Raw genomic sequence first — 23,356 nt, 5'->3', positions numbered from 1 at the left:
GGGCTCTCACATGATCCTTGTGCCTGCGAACTTGTCTGCCATCCAACAACTCCACCACAAAAGATACTGGCCCTGAACTGTGGTGAATGACGCCAGGCAGCCACCGTGAGCCACCCGTAAAGTTTTTGATATACACACAGTCTCCCTGCCTGAAAACACAGCCTCTGGCATGTAGATCATGTCTCACCTTCTGCCCACCTTGTGACTGGGCGACTCTGGCTCCCACATCTGGGCGAAGAAGGTCCAGATGAGATCTGGGCTTCCTCCCCATCAGCAACTCCGCTGGGGACAAGCTTGTGGTTGTATGAGGCGTGATGCGATACTGAAACAGGAAACGGCAGAGCCTCTTTTCTATGGAAAGACCTGGCATTTTTTTTAGACCGTCTTTCAGCGTCTCCACGGCGCGCTCCGCTAAGCCATTGGAGGCAGGGTGGTAGGGTGCTGTGCAGATATGTCGGATCCCATTTCTCTCCATAAATTCTTGGAAAACCCCACTTGTGAACGTGGGCCCATTGTCCGTGACCACTGCCTCTGGTAATCCATGTGTTGCAAAGATTCTCCGGAGTGTGTCTGCGACGACTGGGGCTGTGATGGTCGGCATTATGTGGGCATCCAGCCATTTTGAATGCGCATCCACCAACACCAGGAACATGTGGCCCAAAAAGGGGCCGGCAAAATCTAGATGAAGCCTGGACCATGGACGGCCAGGCCACTCCCATGGGTGGAGTGGGGCAGGTGGTGGCATTTTTTGGTTTGACTGACATTGAGAACAGGCTTTTACCTTGTCTTCCAAGGCACTGTCCATTCCCGGCCACCACACGAATGACCTTGCCAGACTTTTCATCCGAGAAATCCCTGGATGAGCCTCATGCAACACTTCAATGATCTGTGACCGACCTGGAGGCGGAATAATGACTCGGGAACCCCACAGGATGCAGCCATCTTGAACACTGAGCTCCTGCTGACGCTTGGCATACGGTTTGAGCTGATCTTGCTCCACTGTTGCTGGCCAGCCCTGCAACAGCCACTGTTTAACCCGAGATAACTCTGGATCCCGTTCAGTCCATGCTTTGATGTTTTTAGCACAGACCGGAGAGTTCGCCAGCTTGTCCAGCAAAAACACAGTTTCTGGGGGCAAGTTCGACTGGTCGGGGACCTCCGGGAGGGGGAGGCGGCTGAAAGCATCTGCATTCGCATTTTCAGGTCCCGCCTTATAAACAATGCGATACTGGTATGCCGACAGTGTTAATGCCCAGCGCTGAACCCGGGCTGAAGCCATGGGTGGGATGCCTTTTGTTTCACTAAAGAGACTCAGGAGGGGCTTATGGTCTGTAACAACAGTAAATGGGCGGCCATACAGGTACTGATGAAAACGTTTCACAGCAAAAACTATTGCTAAGCCTTCCTTCTCAAGCTGTGAATAGCCCTTTTCTGCTGCTGTGAGCGTGCGTGACGCATATCCGACCGGTTTCTCTTCCCCCTCTTCCATACGATGGGAAAGAACAGCTCCTATGCCATACGGGGAGGCATCACAGGACAGGACCACCTCCTTCTCCGGATCAAAATGCACCAGGAGTGGTGCCGATTGTAACAGTTCTTTTACCTGTCTGAAGGCCTTCTCCTGTGCTTGGGACCACCTCCACTGACTGTCTTTGTGCAGCAGCCCGTACAGGGGAGCAAGCATGCTGGAGAGGTCAGGCAAAAACTTCCCATAATAGTTCACTAAGCCCAAGAATGATCTTAGTTCAGCTACATTCTTTGGACTCGGGGCTTCTTTTACTGCCCTCACTTTCTCTTCCAGTGGGGACAGGCCCTGTGCAGAAATGCGATGACCCAGGTATGTCACGCTAGGGGCTTGGAAAACACACTTACTGCGCTTCAAACGCAACCCAGCTTCTGAGAGCTTCTTCAACACCTGCTCAAGGTTACGCAGATGCTCCTCTTCTGTTTTACCTGTAACTAAAATGTCATCCAAGTAAACAGCAACACCAGGAATGTTTTGCAGAAGATTGTCCATAGTGCGCTGAAAGATAGCCGGACTGGATGCAACGCCAAACACCAGGCGGTTGTACTTGAACAGCCCCTTGTGTGTGTTTATTGTCACATATTTTTTTGATTCCTCATCCAGCAGCAACTGCTGGTAAGCATGACTCATATCCAACTTTGTGAATGTCCGACCACCCGCCAGTGTGGCAAAAAGGTCATCCACTCGAGGCAGAGGGTAGGCGTCGAGCTGAGAGGCTTGGTTCACTGTCAGTTTGTAATCACCGCATATACGCACCCCTCCGTCCTCTTTCAACACTGGTACGATCGGGGCTGCCCAGTCCGAGAACTCTATTGGCTCAATGACCCCTATCTGTTGTAGTCTCTCCAACTCTGCTTCCACCTTGGCCTTCATGGCGTATGGTACAGTGCGTGGTTTGAAAAAGCGTGGCCGGGCAAAAGGGTCCACACACAGCTTCACAGTGGTGCCCCGGAGAGTGCCCAATTCATTCTTGAACACATCTGCATACTTTCCCAGTAACTCTGCTATTACCGTTACATACCTGATTTCCCTCCAGTTCAGGCGGATTTTCTGCAGAAGGTCACGACCCAGCAGACTAGGCCCCTCCCCTTTCACCACCAGCAGTGTTGCTGCAGCTTCTTGACCCTGATATGCTGCATGCACCTCTATAGCACCAAGCAGGGGAATGCATTCACCTGTGTACTGTCTAAGGCTTATCTCAGTCGCTTGGAGGGCTGGTGCCACAAGCTGTGGTAGGTGGCTTGGCTGATCACCGAAGCTGAAGCCCCTGTATCCACCTCCATTTGTAGCTCCTTCCCATTTACCTGGATAGTGGCATAGATGGGCTCCGCACAGCACTTATTAAAGCCAACCAGATTAAACATGTTGAAAACACACTCATCCTCCTCAGGTGCCATGCCCTGCAGGTGATGAGTGTTTAGTTTGTGTTTTGTCTTCCATTCCTTCTTTGATTTCTCCTTAGTGCCCCTGCATTTCTTGGCTAAGTGCCCCTTTTTCTTGCAGTTATGGCAGGTACTGTCTTTGAAAACACAGTCCTTGGCAAAGTGTGCCCCCCCACACCGGTAACACTCCAAAAGCTCCCTCAGTTTGCCCCTCACACTCCGAGATACATGATGCACCTCGGTTGAGTGCATATTGTTGTTAGCTTTCCGAATGTCTTTAGTGTTATTAGCTGCCGTTTCTATTGCCTGAGCAATTTCCAAAGCTTTCTTAAAGTCCAGTGTGGGCTCCCCCAACAACCGACGCTGCATGCCATCATCATTTATACCACACACCAACCTGTCGCGGAGCATGTCATCCAGCACGCCTCCAAACTCACAGTGCTCTGATAGCTGTCTCAGCTCCGTCACATACGCAGCCACCGAAACTCCCGGCTTGCGTGAATGAGTGTGGAATTTGAACCGCTGAACAATCACGGAGGGTTTCGGGCAGTGATGATTTTGCACCAACGTCACCAGTTCTTTGAAACTGAAGTCCCCGGGCTTCCGAGGCGTCGTCAGGTTACGTATCAACTTGTAGGTCCTCGCTCCACACGCACTGAGAAGAACTGACCTTTTTTTTTCTTCGTCCGAAATGTCGTTTGCCAAGAAAAAGTGTTCAAGCCTCTCGACATATTCAATCCAGTCGCCGTCTCCCTCGGCAAACTCCGTGAGCGATCCGATCGTAGCCATAGATGCGAAGTGGTAGTCCGACTGCAAAATCCGTAGCAAAAACTCAAAACTGTCCGCGTTCGGCTTTTATCCTCGTCGCCAAAAAGGTGTTATAACCTCAGGATAAAAATGCTCGGAAACTCAAGTGCCAGTTTTAGGACGTTTACTGACCACTTTTAGAAACAACCACAGCTAGTCGCACACATACAGGAAACTGTCCCACACATAACATTCCGGCAGGGAGAACCCTGAAAAACCTCTGAAGGTTCCGGGGTTCAACGTCCCCAAACATACATTAACAACAACACTGTCTATAACATATAGTAATGTTTATCAGTGGAGTCATTAAGCCATTGTCTATGAAATGATATGATCCATAAATTAAAAGATAAGATAAGATAAGATAACCTTTATTAGTCCCACACGTGGGAAATTTGTTTTGTCACAGCAGGAAGTGGACAGTGCAAAAGTTATGACGCAAAAATTAGAATACAATAAGAATAAATACAGTACACAGCTGTACAGAATAGAATAAAATAATATACTATATACAGTAGAATAAAATAGAATAAAAATATACAATAAGATAAAAATAGAATACGAATGCTATATATAAAATGATGAGTAAATAAGCTGTGACTCCAATCATTTTGACATTTCTTCACAGCAAACATTTTAAATGTCAAGAAAAAAAATGCCATAAAGTAATTAATGACATTAAAGATGAGTGTTTTACATTTAGGGGAGTCGGGTAAACTAAGAATCTCTATGAGTTCTAAGTTAGCTGTCAGAGCTTCTGCATTGGTGTAAAAAAGCAGTCTGTCTTTATCTGAAAAATATGACAAATAAAAGATGTTTAAACATATTCAGCTAAGAGTTTTAACGTGACCAGTAAAATGATAAGCATGGGGTTGTACTGCAATATCCTCACATCTTCAACTCCATAATCAGCAGAGAATTGATGGTGTTATTAAAGGGCGATCGTGTGATTAGGGGCTTCAAACGTTAGTCGATCTTGATAAACTGCCTTGTTGAAGTAACATGTTTATAGCAGTGAAACACACATTTGATCTCTCCTAAAACATTCCCTCTTCTTAACAACTGTATGGTGGGTGGAATTTTTATAGCTCATTTATTTTCCAGAGCCTTAAGTTAGGGGGTGACCACTTTGACTGACCACTGTCAGCATGCTAGGCTTCACCAGTCACTTCCTGTTTTAATTGGATACAGATATCAGTTTAAAATCCTCACTCTTACTTTTATGTCTCTACAAGGAGAGGCCCCCATTTATATCATCGAGCTTCTTCACCCTTACTCTCCAAACCGGATCCTTAGATCCACTGATAGCGATCTTCTGACTATTCCATGGACCCGTTTAAAAAAAAAAGAGGGGGGGGGGGGGGGGTCGTGAAGCCCATGAAGCATTTTTGATGCAATTATCTGCATGATGTTACATCTTGCTGTGTGGTACAGACATCCAGGAAGTTTGTGGTTCAGTCCTGTTGAATGAAACTTGAGTATTTAATTAGTTAGCTGATAATTAGCAGTAAGAAGCAATGTGTGCATGTGCATTGCACCTGTACAGGTTATGGATGCAGCTCGATAACCAAGCATGTAACTTTCTCATGCAAATGTGGTCATTTCAGGCTCCACAAAACTATGATTCCATTGACCAGAGCAATGGTTGAATTTTTCCCTGTTGCCACTGAACACATCTGTTGTCAGGAAAACGCACATGACATATTTTTCTGATTTTTTTCCATGAGTGGATCACTTAAGTGCAAATCTCTGTGTTTAACTTTGAGAACCTGAGACCAAAACTGTTCATATTTTGCTGCACTCACAGCCCATGAGCTGTACATCTTTTCATGGCTTTATCTGCACCTTTCAGCTACTAATCCACTCATATTAAACCTGTCTGCTCAGCTCTGACAGCGACATCCTTACTCATCGTTTGCACCCAGACGCCCGCCCATGAACCATCTGATGCACATTTCTTTCACCATCATCGTTGCTGGTAGGTCTGGAAGTTTTCATTCCACTTGGCTCTAAAGGTGAACAAGTGTTGATACGAGCGGCATCTCATGCATGTAATGTGCATCACGCTGCAGCCTGTTTCGGTTGTCCTGTTTGGGCTTTCCTCTCACTCCCTCATCTGTCTCTCACTAACAATGCAGTACAGTTGTTTCCCTCCTCCAAACATCTCTGCCCTGCCTCCCTTGCTGCCTCTCCCACAATATGAATATGAAAACACGCGGTGATTCAGCTAAGCAGTGCAGCAGGCGAGGAAGGACGGGGCGCTCTGGACTCTATTAACTCAGATCTCCATTTCAGACGGATAACAGAACTCGACTCTCTGAACTCAACACTCAATAGATATCTGACCGAGCTGGGGGATTGGAAAAATAGAGTTCAAAATATGTTATACTGTGACAATAAACTCACATTTTATGCAGGAAAAAGCATTTTGAAGCTACTGAGCAAGCATTTCTGTCATCTCTCTTAACACTGATGCATATCATCAGACATCAGAAGAATATATTTAAGCTTTATAGGATCATTTATCTTTATTGCAGCTTTGCAGTTTTGTTTCGTAGCATGTGCCATCATTCGTAGCCTTTCACCTCTGTGTTGGGTGGACCTGTTCTTTGATCAGTCCTGTTTCCTTTTGCTTGATGTAACTGGATGAAAGCATCAAAACCACCTGAAGAAACGACAGCTGACGTTATCGTGATTAGTGACAGGCCTTAAAATCTCACGTTGTTGTGTTTGAGTTTTGGTTCCTGTGTATTTATCTACTTTAGTTCCTCATGTTTCTTATTGTTGTTTCTATCGTTCCCTTCTATCCCGTCTTCTTCTGTCTCACTTACAGTCACTTCCTGTTTTAATTTTCTGCATCTTAAGTAGCTCTACTTCCTGTCTCTGGCTTCTGTCGCTTGTCTTCTTTAATTCCCTAATTCTTTTCACCTACGTCTGTATCTCATTCAGCTCATTTTGTATATCGTCTACCTCTCTGACTGTGTTTGTCAGATCCTGGTTTGTGTTAGGCTTGATTTTTGTTTTTTCTACCACTTTTATAAACAGATCATCTTTGCCAGAGTAAAGATTGACTTCATTTCTTCATTCAGTTTCTCTGCAGATGGATCCTCTTTTGAACAAAAACATGACAGCAGAGTATAAAAGCTGATATTCAGTACTGTACATCATTGCCTTGTATTTTGTTTCCAAGGATCTAGGCATTCTTTAAAAATGTTTAAAGTGGTCGTCAGAAACAGTTCTCAAGGTTTTTCTGAAGATTTGCCAAAGTTCTTCTTTGGACATCAGCTGCTTTTGGACCTATTTTAATGCCATGTCAGTTCTTGTACTTGTTCATTTTCAGAGGAATGTGTTTTAGACCCAGCGCTAAAGTCAGTGGCCAATAAATAACTCAATCATAAAAAGCACCCTCACTCAAGTATTAGTATTTAGTATTTATTTATTTATTGTCATTGTCAAGAACAATGAAATTGCGTTTGGGGCTTCCATACAACCCAAAAAAAAGAAGAAAATAATAAATACCCCTTAAAACCCAAGTGTACATATTTAACCCAGTGTGACTCCAATGCAATAAGACAATCCTTAGCAATAATGTTAGTAGAAAGGGATGAACAAACATTGGATATCTTAGCATGGTGTGCAAAGTGTCTTTGAAAGGATGAGGAAACTAGACAAGTACAAAAATACAGTTGGATTTTAATCCACCATGCGATATTTTGTGGCAGCATGGTGGCACGGTGATTAGCAGTGTTGCCTCATATCAAAAAGCTCCTGAGTTTGATTCCCACCACCTGGCCAGGTGGAGTTTGCGTGGGTTCTCTTCCTTCCTCAGACATGCAGTTAGTGGGGTTAGGTTAATTGGAGACTGGTGATCAGTTATGGATCGAAACAGAACCAATACTAGTGAGAATCCAAAGAAAAGCTTTGAATTTCCTTTTAAAAAGCTGGAGAACTTTTCCAGAACACTACTTAAAGAAAGCCTGTCTCAGATAGTTCAGACTTTGTTGAAGATTAAAGGTGCTCATACTAAATATGGACTTGTTAGAATTGAACAGAACTCTGTTCGTACCTTATATACTATAATTTTCATGTATGTATCACATTTCAACAAATTCCTGCACTTGTTTCCCATTTTTCATAGTAAAATATAAAGAAACGAGGGGTGGCTCAAGACTTTTGCACAGTGCTGTATAAGGCCCTGAAAGCACTCATACTCACAGGGAGCTAGTCAGAGTCAAACAATACTCTGAAACTGTCGAACACAGAATGAGTCATTCTGCTTTTACCTTCAGCTTTCATAGCTGAAAATAAAATGAATGGGACACTGGTGGGAAGTGACGTCTGTGCCCTGAGCTTTGCCAGATGTGCCCTGAAATTAAAAAGAATAAAAATATCAAGTCCAAAGTTCAGCATTGCATGTAAAAACATGGTTTCGGGAAGCTGGGTGCTGCACGTACTGTAGTGAGGAGACTCGTGGTCTGATGATATTTGCAAATGCTCCCGTTTACTCTGATCAGAGGAGAAATGTTGACTCATATCAGCAAATTGAAAGTTGTCTTTGGCAGAGAGATGCAGAGCATATGGGAGGTTTTCTGTTGAGAATTATTAACAGTCATGGGTAGAAATGAAGAGATGAATGGGAATTAGATGGAAGGGGAGCAACATAGAAAGAGCAAAAAAGGGAGGTGAAACCCAAGCAACTGTGGATGCTTTCCAAATAAAAACTCGCCTGAGAGAGTGAAGTGATGGAGGGATGAAAGAGAGGAGGAGGGCGAAGTCTGAGTCATGCTGAGAGATGAGGAGAAAGAATTCAAGCAGAGAAAATTTATGGGGAATATGAGCTTCTGTAGGAATAGAAAAAAAACTTCAGATGGGTAAAAAAAGTAAGAGACGGAGGAAAAGGGGTTATTAGTATTCTGGCTGAGAGAGGAGAAGGGAAGACAAGAAGGAGGTAGAGGAGGAGCAATGAGAGACGGGTGAGGTGACGGTGCAAAAGGAGCAGAAAATTAATGGGAACTGACAAGAAGGAGAAATGTTATGTGTCTACATAAAGACAAACAGTGCTAACTATTTATAGCTGGGAGTGTGTTACTGAGTGTGCATGATACTTAATTGTACAGCTGGTTGTGTGTGTGTGTGTGTGTGTGTGTGTGTGTGTGTGTGTGTGTGTGTGTGTGTGTGTGTGTGTGTGTGTGTGTGTGTGTGTGAGGGAGAGTGAGGGACGTATGAGCACAAAAGAAAGTGATGAAAGGCTTTTCAGAGGACAATAGTTGTTAAATTGCTTTTTAGCACCAAAACAAATGGAAGAAAACCACATGACGGAAATGTGTTGAAGCGGAGTCCAGTTGTTTTCTCTGTTTTTTCCAGTCCTGCAGGCCAGATGTCCCCACAGTAGTAAAAATGTCCTGCTCATTTCCAGCACTTTCATAGTCCTCATCTTATGCTGCTGCTCAGTTTGTCTTATGTCTGAAACAAACTGTTACTGGCTCCTTGCCTTTTAAGACAGCTTTATTCTGATTGGCTTCCCTTCACAAACACAGGATCTGATGACCTTATTAGGAATGTCTTTTCTCTGTGACATCACAGAGTGCCAGGAGTAGAAAAAAATTATAATTTGGAGTGTAAACCAGGTCTTTTTATCAGTCTGAGCTGCTCCTCCCCTGAGCTCTTTAATCAAGGGACATTATACATGTTACCTAATGCTCTTACTCTCTGTCTTTTGTTGCCTTTTGTTATTGTTGGAGTCAAATTGTTAAATGTTGTCATTGTGTTTCTTAAATTTGTAAAGTCTTAGTTTCAAACTATAGGATCAAAGATATTCCTTTGTCTCTGACCACCTCTCCAGCCACTCTGGTGCTGGGGGAGGTTTTATTTTAAGCACATCCTATCTGAAAGATCTGTTTCTTGTGTGGTAAGCTTCCTGCTTTTATGATCCTTTTGGTGAGCAGGAGATCACACAAAGGCAACCCCAAACACATTCTCACGTACACAAAACACACACATTCTTGCACATGCATAGACGTGCACACACCTACACACATAGTGCCTTCTTTTAGAACCATAGGGGGGTTTACGAGGGGAGGTGCTTGTGTAAACTGTTTTCAATCAGGCTCAGGGAGGGGCCACCATCCTCCATGACTGGTTTGGGGTGAGGGGAGTTTCAGCTGCTTGTTTAAAAGTTGGTGGATAAACTGTTTTGGGTTTCTGAAGTGGACACAGTTTGAGGACCCGTGCTTTAACCAAACGCTCTTCTGATTGGCTGACTCCTCATTTATGTCACACATGTCTTCTCTGCCAGGAACAAGCTATTGTAGCTCCTCCCCCTTTAAATCAACTTATGAGTGGTTCACCCAGAAAGCCAGTAAAGGCGTCCTGGCCATCCGAGAGGCCAACAACAAACGTAAGCACATGCATGCATATACCTGTTCAGGTATATGCATGCATGTGCTGCAACAGTGTTTTTTAAGCACAAAAAAATATTGTGCTGTATTGCTAGTGGTGTGATAATTGCTATACCTATTTAAGAAGCGAAACAGTTTTTTCCCTGTGTGTCTTACTTTACTATGCAGATTCTGACTTTTAAGGTGCCTGGAGCGCAGCATGACACCTTAAAGGTGGTCACCGTGGAGCTGGTCAATGGCCCACCCTGTCATCATGTGAGTCTTTGGGATCATATGAGCAAAGATGTGAAGTGAGGGGAAAAGTCCAGCTGGCTTTAACTCAACCACTAAAATTACTGAGAACTCACAGAGAGAAAATATCCATTTTAGCAAATTTCATCAAAAGATCAAAGTGTCTATTTCTGGCTACCAGCTCCATCCTATCTGTAAAAATCAAATGACAAAATGAGGATCATTAATCAAACACCACAAATATATGCATGTGCAAGAGTTCAAGGTCTGATCAAAAATGTGATTTGATTTGTTCCCACTTCATGAAAGTCTCCGAACCAATTCAAATCAAGACAAGTAAATAAATGAATACATGTTCAGATTAGGTTGATGCACTTTTTCCCTTTTACCTAAAACTAAACAAAAAATAATAATAATAAAAATACAGCCACTTCTTTTGGATGGAAGAAGAAATAAAGAAAAGAATATATGTGAGTAACAAAAGTAATTTATTTTCTATCTAAAAGTAGCTCAGCTCCAACCAGATTTCTGTCTGTTGGTTTCTTTTTGGTAATAATGTTTTTTGCAGAACATCAGGCTGTCTTACTATGATCAGAATTCATGCAGTCGCCTCTGGCTGGTTTTTGGAGTTGCTAAGATTAGCTTGGGAATTAGCTTCAGGTTAGAGGTTTTTGAGGGAAAGGTCGGGGCGGCTCGTCTTCAGAAGATGTGTTTAGATGAAGGCAGCAGTGTGGCTGTCTGCTGAGTAATCCTGTCCTTGGCAGCTGGAGAGGAGGACTTACTCCTTAAATACTCACCCTGACTGCTTAAAGAGCTTCAACACACGGGGTTTCCTCTGCGGGGCGGGAGGGGCTCATCAGCTGAATATGTGGCTTTACAAACCTGTTGCAGTGCAGTAAATATAGAGCACACCCTTCATAAGAGCAAAATGAGTTTGCTCTGTTCATTTATTTTTACAAATATCACCTAAAACAGTCTAAACGATCATAAAAGAGTTACAAATCAAAGAAGGGGACACAAATGCAGGATGTTCAAGTAAAATCCAAACATTTCATGTTTACCATCAAATTCTCCCTGCTGGCACTGTCCTGGAGAATTGGATGAACCCAGAATCTCAGTTTCTAAGTTATCAAGTATTTTTATTTTCACTTGTCCTGGTAATATGAGCAGCATTCACTCTAGTTTAGCTTCATTTTGAGTCCTGAGTACCGTTTCTGCTCATTTCCAGTGCCGTTTATTGTTTTTCCTCTCATAACAAAGATAATTATGGCCTCTGTAGTAGCTTTAGCATTTGCACATCCTATAAAGTTACCCTAAAGGTTGCTGCTTTAATTCAACCTTGACACCTCAGCATCATTCTCTGTGATATGAATGACGATTACACAGTCACATACTAACACACACACACAAGGCCCAGCAGCAGGTTATAGGCTTCACAGAGCTCACAGTAAATGCCACAATGATTGATCCCATACTTGAGTCCAGCAGAATCGATACTCTTTGTTTTCAGCTCACAGTGTCGTCCCCGCTGCTCGGCTCCCCGCTGCCGCCAAAAGGCCTCCGAAGCAGCGTTTGGGCTGCTCGTCAGGCTTCAGAAACCAAAACAAAACGGCTCCACAGGGTCGAGTTCACCGGCTCTGTGCTGAGCGGGGAACCAAAGTGATGTAAACGAAAGTGCGAAAGCATCCAGCTGAGGAGAAAAAAGTAGAATCCTCCATTCCCGGCTGTTTCCGTGTCTGGCAAGGGTTTCATCTGGATAAGGTCCCATTAGTCAAGCACACCTGAAGCCTTCACTATGTAATCTATTCTTTTTCATGTTTTATGTGCCATACTCTGAAGTACATTTAAGATATTTTAAGTGATATTTTGTATTTAATGAGAATTTTGAAGGTGCAAGCATTTCATGATATTTCCTTTCTTGTATCTTGTATCTGTCCTATAGTCACCACTGTCTAGAAAAGACAAGTTTTAGGCAAATGTAGAGAAGAAGTAACTCCAGGAGGTGGTTTTTTTGTAGTCAAAGTCATTGTACTTCTGGCACAGCAATGAATCTGAGGTATATACATTATCTGTAATACCTCAGATTGCTTCCTCTTTCTTTGGGTTTAGCTAAATCACTGTTAGTAGCTGCAACACTGTTAGCAGCTGAGTGGTGCAAAGCTCAGAGAGCAGCGCTCCCCTGCTGTTCTCTCATCTGACTGACACTGTGACTCTGAAATAAAAGCTGCAGATATTAAATTATCAGCTCTACTCCTCCTCACTTTGCTCAACACTCAGGCGTCAGAGGCAGAAAACGGCTCCGAAAATTTAACTATCTGCTCGAAACACATGTTGTTCACCATCTGGCTAAATAAATTAGCTTTCTTTCTCCCATTTGCGGCACACAGAAAGCCATAATATATGATGATAAAGAACATGTGGCCACGTCCAGGTTAGTGCCTCCTGTTAGGAGGGGTGAGGCCGATAGCACACAGCCTTCAGCCACAACTGCCTGTGCTGGCACACTTTTCAGCTAATGCATCTCCGCCCCTGACTCCAGTATCAAGGTGGATGAGTGTGAAAAAAATATAAATAACCCTATAAAGTTGTTATGAAGGGCGAAGCAGTCCACAGACACCAGCACTGTTTTTGTAGGAGGCTGCTAAGATGTTTATTTCTGCTGGAAAGTTGGTCATTTTAACAGGAGAGTGAGTGGGGCTTGACTCCCTTTTGAACAGAGCCTCTAGTGGCCAACTGAGGAACTTCTGTTAATGAAGCTTAAGCGTTGCTCAATAAGGATGATCTGTAATCACTCATCTTCCTGCTTTCCTAGTTGCTTAGTTTACATCACTAACACTTTCCCACAACGTCTCAGTCCTGACATCTAGTCCAATCATCTTCTTGACTTCTTGTCTTTGGGCCAATCGGCCTCTCCTCTGCATGGCTAAAATCTGTGCTCTCTATCGTCCTCCGCCATGTCCACCTCACCCAAGTCACTGAGAGCGCCATCCAAACCTCAGTCTTCATCTTCATCACCAGTCTCCAGACTCAGGGGGTCCTGTCCTCAGTCCTGTCACTGCTGGGATTTCTTTCTGTCATGGTGGATCATCTGAGTTAAATCAATTTCTCTGTCTCAATAAATCTAGTTCAATTCTTCCAAATCATCTCTCGTTATTAAACTTTCAAACTGGCTTCATGTATTTTTCAGCCCCAAAGATTGCTGCTTGGGTAATAACAGAGAGACATCCCAGTGATCTGAATATGCCCCAGGAGCAAGTGCTTAGCGATGATGAGGAAGAGGAAGGACTCCCCACTGGAAGAAATTTAAATATTTATATTGATGTAGATATTGAAAGATTGTCCCACAAACAAGGTCATCATTTTTCCTTTTCCTAATGACTTACCTGATTAATTAAAGGTTTTACCCTCTCCACCTTCTTGTAGTGCAAAGTGGCACTACACTACACTACACTACACTACACTACACTACACTAACAGATTTTGGGGGGAATAGAAAGTCACAGAGATTGTGTCTTTAGATCATTTTAGGTTTTATAACAATTTAAAACAAGCACCAATTATCTGCTGTACCAGTCACAAGCCAGTATTGTTTTAACCTACACTTTGTCTCTTTTTTGTCATCATTCCAAAACAAAGGCCCATTTGTTGTCTCACTGCTTCAAATTTAGTTTTTGGAGTGTAAGCTAATAAACTGGGCGAATGAATTATGAATGAAAAATCCCACACAGCCCACACCAGCCTTTGCCAGCAGCATCCATCCCATCTCATTTACCTCTCCTCTCACCTGGTTTCCTGCCAGTTATCCAAGCATCCTCTCCGCAGAGCTGATTAGAGGCCCCTTCCTGTAAAAGAGGACAACACAAGGACGACGCGCTCATCGTCTGCCAGCACAGCTCTTAGATTTTAGCCGGTCTGGCCGAAGCAGAGGCTGCAGCTCGATGAAGATGGATGGTCTAATCCATCGTGCGGAGAAAAGGTGGGTTAAAGTGGCGGCTTGCAAAACTGTCTGTCACACGTTTAATGAGCTAATCACGCACTGCTCCAAGCTTGTGCTTATGATCTGCAAGTCAGCTGTTATTTCACTTTATTTATCTTTGTGTGTGCATGTTTGTTTCTCCTCAGCTGAAACCTAAAAATGTGTTTCCTTTCTTCTAAGCAAAAGGCTGTGCTGATTATTAGGCATGAAAAATGATTTAGATTTGCTCCAGAAACTTACAAGATTGCTGTTTAAGTCTCATTTTTTCAATATCAATCAATATTTTTATATAAACTGTGAATCACAGGACATGTGAAACTGTTATTGATGAGCCGGTCCTGCAGTTCTGTGCAGGTTTATAGTGATTTATGTTGCTTTTCTCTAAACTGCTTTTTTCTTTTTCTGCTTACAGATTCTCAAAGCCCTGTTCTGTGGAACCGGGTACAGAAAACCCTCCAAGCATGACCTGCTAAGGACAAAATAACTGACAGGCAAATTTAGAGATTATATCTGGTAAACCTGGTGGAATATTTAGAATATTTGTATTTGTATAGAGCTTTACTAGTCCCTAAGGACCCCAAAGCGCTTTACACATCCAGTCATCCACCCATTCACACACACATTCTGACAGAGGCATGGCTGCCGAACACTGGCGCCACCGGGCCCTCTGACCACCACCAGTAGGCAACAGGTGAAGTGTCTTGCCCAAGGACACAACGACCGAGACTGTCCAAGCCGGGGCTCGAACCGGCAACCTTCCGATTACAAGACGAACTCCCAACTCGTGAGCTACGATCGCCCAAAGTAGAGTTAAAAGAAAGATAATCTTTTATATTCATTCCACATTCATCAAGTAGCATAAATGGCATTTTGTGAATGGATGACATCTAAATGAGTGATCACGCTGCTCTGTGACTGACGAGTGTATAAATAACCGAGTGTTTGTGAAACAAATGCAAGTAAAAAAACAAAAGTTAACTGAAATCATGTCTAAAAGTTGCTATTAAAAGGTGATTTTATCTTGTTTTTTGTAGGATTAATTGCCTGTCAAAACCAGAGACGAGAGTGGGTAAATGTCATAAAAGTCAAGATAAAATCTACAGTTTCACTCAATGCAAGTTTAACAAACTCAAACTATTACACAACAATCAGCTAATCTGGCAGTAATCAAAGTAACAGGTGCCTTTTTGTACATGAAACGCCAGATTTTCATTCTGCTTTGCAAAGAAACTGTGTGCTGCTGGAATCAGCCATCAGCAGACGCGTACACTGCAGCCATAAAGGACGGACACATACAGAAAACAATACTCTGGTAGTCTCTGGTGTTTAAGCGATGCTGAGCTGCTACTAAGGGATCCAAAGTGTGCCATGACAACATCGCCTCCACCATCACGTGCCTGAAATGTTTGAGCTTTCAAGCTCATCAGACCAGGCACTGAATTTCCAATTTTCTGTTGTTCAGTTTTCAGTTATTGTTCAGGTGAAGCTGTGTGAAAACATTTTCACCCAAACACTCACTGCATATTTTCTCTTTTTCTAACAATTCTCCATAACAAGATGGTTGCGACGGAAAATCTGTGTAGATCAGCAGTTTGTGAAATGCTCAGAGCTTCCAGTCAACTCTGAATGTTTCATGGTTGCTGCAACATTCAGAGTCACACAAGTTACCTTTTTCCCCCAATTAGATATTTGTATTAATGAGCAGTTGAACAGGTGTACCTAATGAAGAGACTGGTGAGTATAAGCATCAGAGAATAACAGCTCCTAACAACAGGTTGGAATTTGTTTCTTTAAATTACCCTGAACTACTTTCACCGTGTTTAACTGTTCTAACCTTAGACGTATCTAAGCTGTCTGCCACTCGGACTGCAAATGCTAAATCCAAAGTAAGATGATATTTCTGCAACATGCTGGTTTTCTTTACGAGGAGCTGTCATATTGTCCATATTTTTCTACAGTGGATGCTTCATCATGTCTTCCGTTTATAATTAGGGCTGGATGGCTTCTCCAGTCTGCAAGTTGAAGCTTTTTTGGCAAAATAATGAGCCCCGAATTGTCCCCAATGGTCCATCAGATTATATGTGTGTGTGATAGTTAGAAAGCTAAAAAAAAGCACTTTATAAGAAGCCTTTATAAGCTTGTAGCAGCAGTTTGAAAGCTCAGAATACAACAAACTGCTACATTTATTTAGTTCCTCATGCCACAACTGTCAGCTGATGTTGGTGTGCTTGTGTGGTCTACTCAGTTTGTTTGCTTTAAATTTAAAAGAAAAATTATTTAAAAACTTGTCAGTCAGAAACAGAAGTTTCCAGCGGAGCTCTTAAAGTTTTGTACTTTAAACCACATCTCAGAATCTGTCTGTGCGGTGAGGTTTACTCAGATGTCCTGTTGGCTTCAGCCGACCTTTTTTCCGGTAAAGAAGTAACTTTGAATTCAAGTTAATTGAAACATTTTGATTCTTCATCATTTTGTTGAACTAATGAACCCATTTGTTTTAGCTTTTTAACATTTCAAACATTTGGTTTCATACACTTTAGTCATGGGACCAGAAAGTAAAGATAAAAGCTAAAAAGTAGTATAAATAAATAACAATTATTTTTTATCAGGAAGGTTTGACTTGAGCTGGTTGCATGTGGTCTCACTAGAGGGCGCCAAACAGCAGTGAAAGAGAGGACCGTTGATTTATGTGAGACTGGAAATGTTTTTGTCTCCTTGCTCGTCCACTAAAGTTTCAATTCTAGAGTCTAGAAGAGGAAAGCCTTCCCTCCTCGATTCCTTCTCTGTCTCTTTTCTCTTTCTCATCACCGGTGTGTGTATTGATCATTGTCTCCTCGCTGGCTCACATCTGTTCATAAACCTCCTCGTCCCTCTTTTTTTGTCTCTGCTCTGTAGTTTGTGAAATTAGATCATCTCGTTTTATTCACAGGCTTCAATTTGTCTTGATTGGGATTTTTAAAAAACATCTACAGGCCAAATCCTTTTTTTTTCTTGAACTAATAGATCATTTATTTATCATTATAAAAATTGATCTATTTGATGTAGCCCGCCTGTCATACAAATCTTCTCCGTCTGGTCAGTTAAAAGCAGCACGGTGTGCTTTGCTGTGCATATTCTCACGATGGTTTTCTCTGTGGCTTTTCTGGTCTTCCCATCACACACCTGCACTTGTTCTTAGGAGGAGCTTTTCTGTCCCCTTTATTATTTTCACTGGACACCAGCTGCTCCAGTTTTCCCCCCAGAGGATTTTATCATGTACCTATGAAGATGATGCAATTGCAGAGCAACAAAGATCAGCAGTGCCTCGTTCTGACAGACGTCTGCTGCTGTTAGAGAAGGAGCTTGATAATGTCTGACACGTCTTACTGGAGTACTGGAGTGGAGTTGCTGGCCCTGGAAATGTAACCATGCACCGAAGAGTCATTTAAAATTCAAACGCTGTTGTTTCTACCTGCAGAGCCTCAAACGTGGCTCTCTGTCCTGGTAACAGTGAGGGAGGAGCCTGCAGTCGTTAATAAATAGGTGACACTTCATGTGTGTTTAAGGCCATCAGATAAGAATCTGAATCGGTTTTAATTTACAAGCCAGTTCCAAAAAGCAGAAACACAATTCAGTGATCTGCAAGCCCTTTTTAGCCAGAGGTGTAGATTTCAGTGAGGAGCAGGGGAAACATCCCCGCTCCTTCCCCACGATAAAAACACTAAAGAATCAAAAGACTCAGAAAAAATGTTAATGAGTATTTGTAACATGACAGCTCTTCATTAGAGTTCTGAGAGTTTAAAGTTGATCCATTAACACATTAAAGGCTACTTAGTCTATTAATTTCTGACACTGTCCCAGTTCAAGGAAATAAGGAAATCTGTTTAGTTTGCTGCCAAATCAAAGTGAAATTCATTGTAATCACTCAATATTTTTGGTGACAAATAACCAACACAAAGATCAGTTTTCTCACAGCTGTCATTCCAACATGTTACAGAAAACTGATCAAGGACCCATTTAGGATCAAGCATAAAAACTAAATAAATGTAAATTCCTGCGACCATGCAATGCATACTCACGTCACGTCTTCTCCATGTGGTGTTAGTAAGGTGCAGCTTAACAAGGAGCATATATCAAACACAATCCTTCAGCAGAGAATTTACACCACACTCAGATTTCATTGTAAATAAAACGTGGCACTTCCAACTGATTTTTAAATCAGTGCTCTGAACATGACCAGGTAATACTTTCAGCGTTTAGTTTCCATGGTGATCTAATCAGATTAAAAAGGAGACACCTTTGGGAAGCAGAGGACTGTGACTCCAAACTCAACTTGGCTGACTTCCCTCGCTTTGAAGAAGTACACCCTTCATAAACAAGAAACTACAGGAAATCTTGAAGGAAAGAATAGCAGCAAATAATTTATATCTTTTTTTCTTACAGAGAAGCTGAATTTGTCCATAAATTACTTCTGATTGATACTTTCAGGATTCATGAAAGCCCACACTCGCTTGATGTACCTAAGTGAAAGTATGTCTTCTTCTTCTTCCTCCTCTGCCTCCATCTCACCGTAGCATCCTCTTCTGTCGTATCCACCCTCTGCATGTCCTCCTTCACTACACCCATGAATCTCCTCTGAGGTCTTCCTTTTTTCCTCCTGCCTGGCAGCTTCATATTCAGCATTATTTGTCTGTTGTCCTCTCTCTTCTGCTCACACAGCTTCATCTTCTTTACTTTGACTCCAAACCAGAGAAAATCATCTGGCTGTAGTGCAAACCAGTATTATAACTATTATCTCAGTCTGTTTTACTAAACAACTGAAGAATAGAAGAAAACATTTTTCCTATTAAACAGGAAGTCTAAATAGCGGGAGCTGTTGATTATATTAGAAGCTCTCAGGATGATTGTTTAGCTCCTGTCATCAGTAGATCCGTGTTTCCTTCTGCAGAGTGATACAGTTGCCATGAAACTGCTCACAACAAGGCCGAGATTTCTGGAAAGAGACATCACTGCTCATTTTTTAAACATACTTTTGGTGCTTTGAGACAAAATGTAATTTTATTAAAGGAAACAGAGAACTATATCTTTACAGCCAATTATTCCAAAACTGGGCAACTTATAACAAAGTATCTTTAAGGATGAAAAAAACTAAATGCAAAAAGATGACCCGTCACTTTAAACTGGATACCAGAGATCGTGGTTCAGGAGAAGCAATTAGCAGTTTTAAGCTAAAATCTCTGTTCCCAGCATTTTTGTAGACATTATCACTTGCATGTGTTATAAGGCTCTAAGAGTAAAGCCTTAATGCCACATCACTCCGTGTGCCTGAATGAAAGCGCAGGCTGTGTTTGTTGTTCTGGAGGCTCAGCGGGTTTAATCGCCCACTCTCGTTCTTTGGGTTTAAATCTGCTTCTTGACCTTTGCACTGCCTCTTTCTCCTTCCTTCTACACCCACAGACACATCCATTCTTTAATAAAAAAGGGGGAATGTTATAAATGTCATCAGCTTAAAATGAAATCATTAAAGGTCACTCATACAAACACTTTGAGCCTCCTGCAACTTCGAGTCAGCTGCTCGGTGGGAAAGGATGAAGAAACAGCAGAAGGTCATGAAGATGATTTCAAACTTTCTTCATGTATTATTTTTAATGTGTTCTGCTCCTGATGCTCCCGATGTTCTGCATTCCTTCTGCCTTTTGTTGACTGTCATTTTCTTTATTTAAGTTTCTGTCATAGCAAATTCAAATACTGATGCACGGTATAGCAGAATACTTTTCTGAATGCGTTTGGGTAGAAGGTTTTAATCTCAGCTCCGATGGAAATGAAGCCAGAGAACGGGGCAGTGAGAAGATCGAGAGGAAGAGCAGCTCATTTCAGGAGCTTTGACTTCCTCTGGAAATGCAGTGACATAGTCTGTGAATTTTAGACAATGTTTGTACAGTCTGTGCAGCAGAAAGACAAATATCAGACAGGAGCAAGCGAGACTTGAATTATTAACCAGCTGTCTAACCACTGGGGTTGTCATAGCAACCAGGTTTCCTTTCTTTTTTCCTAGATAAGGCATGGCTGTGTTGGATCATGGGGCTTATCTGAGCAGCTAGAATGCACCCCTAACCAAAGACAAAGCATTTATCAGGCTCTGCATTACATTCAGTGCAGATATGTGCACAGTTACACCATCACGCACACAAAGGGCGCACATTTATCTCACCTGGGCTCTGCTTTTGAGAGCTGTCCGGGCTTCATTCAAACATACAAACCAACCTTCAGTCCCTTTTTGTTTCAGAGACGTTCTTGCTAACCCTCTGGTGTGTCTGACCCCGAACAGAGGTGCCCAGCTCACCTAAATGTCACACTCTTTAACATACTGTCTATATGAAGAGAGTTCAGAACAGGATGCCATATTTATAGGCTGACCTTTATATGTTACCCTCCACTGACTGACCTGTAGAGCTGTATGTTCTTTGATCCGCAGGGCTAGATTGTTCTTTTGCTTTGTGAGTACTAAAATACACCCATGCAGTCTGTATAGAGATACGGTATCTGGATAATTATCTACCTTTCATTTATTATTGGTTTCAAAATGTGTTCTTTTTTCTTGAAGATGTGGTCATGCTGCATAGATTGCATTTGTACCTTCTAATATCTGATCAAAGTATGAACTATGTTCTTGGACTTAATGTTCTAGGCCAAGCAGTAATACCAGGTATGAATGGGGTGCAAATGTCACAGGTTTGGATGCATGTATTTGGTGATGTTTGTGGTTTAGACTGAAAGTGTTAAGTCTTATTTATTACAACATGATTTGACTTTATAAATTATGGTCCCTTTGAGAAGAAAACAGATGATAAACCAGGCAAATCTTTATGATGTGTCCTCCTTTCACTCTCCACACATCATGTCAAGTTTCAAAACACCAAAATCTCAGGGTCAAAACGTGCAGCCTGAGGCTTCAAAAGAAGAGCTTGAAAATCAAAATGCAACCTGACGACAGCTACGTCCATCTTTTATATACAGTCTGTGCATTTGTAAAACACAACAGTATTGTGTGTGCATTCATAGCCTCAAAAGTCTTATACCTGCGGGTTTCTGTCGGTTACCAAAATCTATTTAAAACTTCGGTGAGCCACGCTGAGTGACATTCCTTCATTACTCCATCGTGCTGCTGAAAATACTCACAGGACCACCATATGTGGATTCCAACCATACCGTGTCTTCTTGTTTGATTAACATTAGATGAAACTTACAGTGATAAGCCGTATCAGATTACTCAGCCTCGTTATTACTCATTATTATTCTATTTTTACAAGGGGAACTTCATTTGTAACATGTTTTCAAAGCTTTAAAATAAATATCCAGCCATTCTCTTCTGCTTATCCAATTCAGGGTCGTGGGAGATAATAATATTTTTGGATGAATTAATTTTCCATATGATCCAATTCTCTGGTTGCTGAATATAACCGTTTAGATTTTCTGGCTGAAGTGGAAAGCTTAGGACCAGATGTGTCAAACATACAGCCCAAGGGCCAGAATAGACCAACAAAAGGATCAGATCTGGCCCAGTGGACGGGTTTGCAAAACATTAAAATCTAAGCCAGCATCGGCATCATTTTTGGAGTTTTTGTCTCTTATTTTTTACAAAAATCTGAGCGACACCTGTAAGCCAAGACGACATCCCGATGCAGTTCTGCAGCATTTTTCTAATGATAGTAGACTGACAGAAAGAGGAAAACTGGCACTGTTGAGACTATACTCAGTTTTCCTAAGCCATCTCAGGCTGCTAATCATCTGTTTTATGGTACATTACATATGAATGTTTTCAGAGAGTACATGCACATTTTTACACTTAAAAGAAAATATATTTCTATATGTTTTTATAGGTTGGACTGTTTTTTCTGAGTCTCCCCACTTGAGATCAAGTTGAACTGTAGGTGGTCCATGAACTAAAATGAGTTTGAAACTCCTGGGGTAGAGATTTATTTGGTCACCAGCACATTTGGTGACCAAATTAACGCGACTGCTGTTAAAGTTCAGAGGCTCTGCCACCCCTGTAGTTTTTGCTACGAACACACAAGCCTGCATTCAGAGATTTGTTGGGGGAATTCAAAAAATCATTGTGATTATTTCCCTGTAAGTTTCACTGTAATATTTCTTCATTTAAATACATAAAACTAAGCTTCAGTGGGATTAGCACTAGACTGACTATGAAAGTTGCCCTCCTGTCTGTGTGTGATATGCTTCACGTAGTGGTGGAAACCCGAACATCACATGACCGGCAGGATCATCCTGTGACTGAGCCTGGACAGGGCAGCAGTGGGGGGGGTGTCCTAGGTCTGACTTTGGACCGAGGACCAGATTAACACATCAGTGCTCTCACCTTCCTCATTAAACTCTCTTATGTAATTTTTGACAGTTGTCTTTTTAATAAAAATAGATTCTTTGTGCTTGCTGAAAATAACACAGCTACAGAGATGGATTTATACCCAACTGATCACAGATTTCTGACAGTACTAAAAGGTAAATCACATTTCAGTTTTATAACATTGAGAAATCCGTTTTGGTAATTGTGATTTCACTTGATTAACCTATTATTTAATTTAATGTATGATATAAATAAATTACACACAATCATCAATAAATTGTGAGTAAATCTTTGATTAAATTAGAAGAAAAACGTTTTTGCTAGAAAATGATGGTGGCCTGGAGCAACAAAGCAAAAGCCTTTCACCATTTGAAAGGATGTTATTCCAGATTTTCTGCAACATGAAGTAACAAGATGTCGTTATTCATGATATCAGATTTTCATTTCATGAGTCTGATTGTAAAATAGAAAAATAAATACAGTAACATAAAATTGACATTGGCAACATCATTGCAATGCCTGCAGAAATGATAATATTAAAGCTGTTAATGAAATCTGCGATTTTGTGTGTTGTTTGCTGTCCTTTTGGGCAAACGAATCAAATGCAAAACAATTGTAAGTGGATGTTTTGTTATTTATGTTATTATTATTCCCATGATATTGGTATTTCCTTCCTAAAATTCCCAGTTGCCACAACAT

Source organism: Diplotaxodon limnothrissa, linkage group LG22 (assembly GCF_057381915.1).
Source record: "Diplotaxodon limnothrissa isolate DT_005_m linkage group LG22, D_limnothrissa_male_GT1.1, whole genome shotgun sequence".
Lineage (NCBI taxonomy): Eukaryota > Metazoa > Chordata > Actinopteri > Cichliformes > Cichlidae > Diplotaxodon > Diplotaxodon limnothrissa.
The sequence above is the reverse complement of the archived record's forward strand: the minus strand, read 5'-3'. Positions refer to the sequence as shown.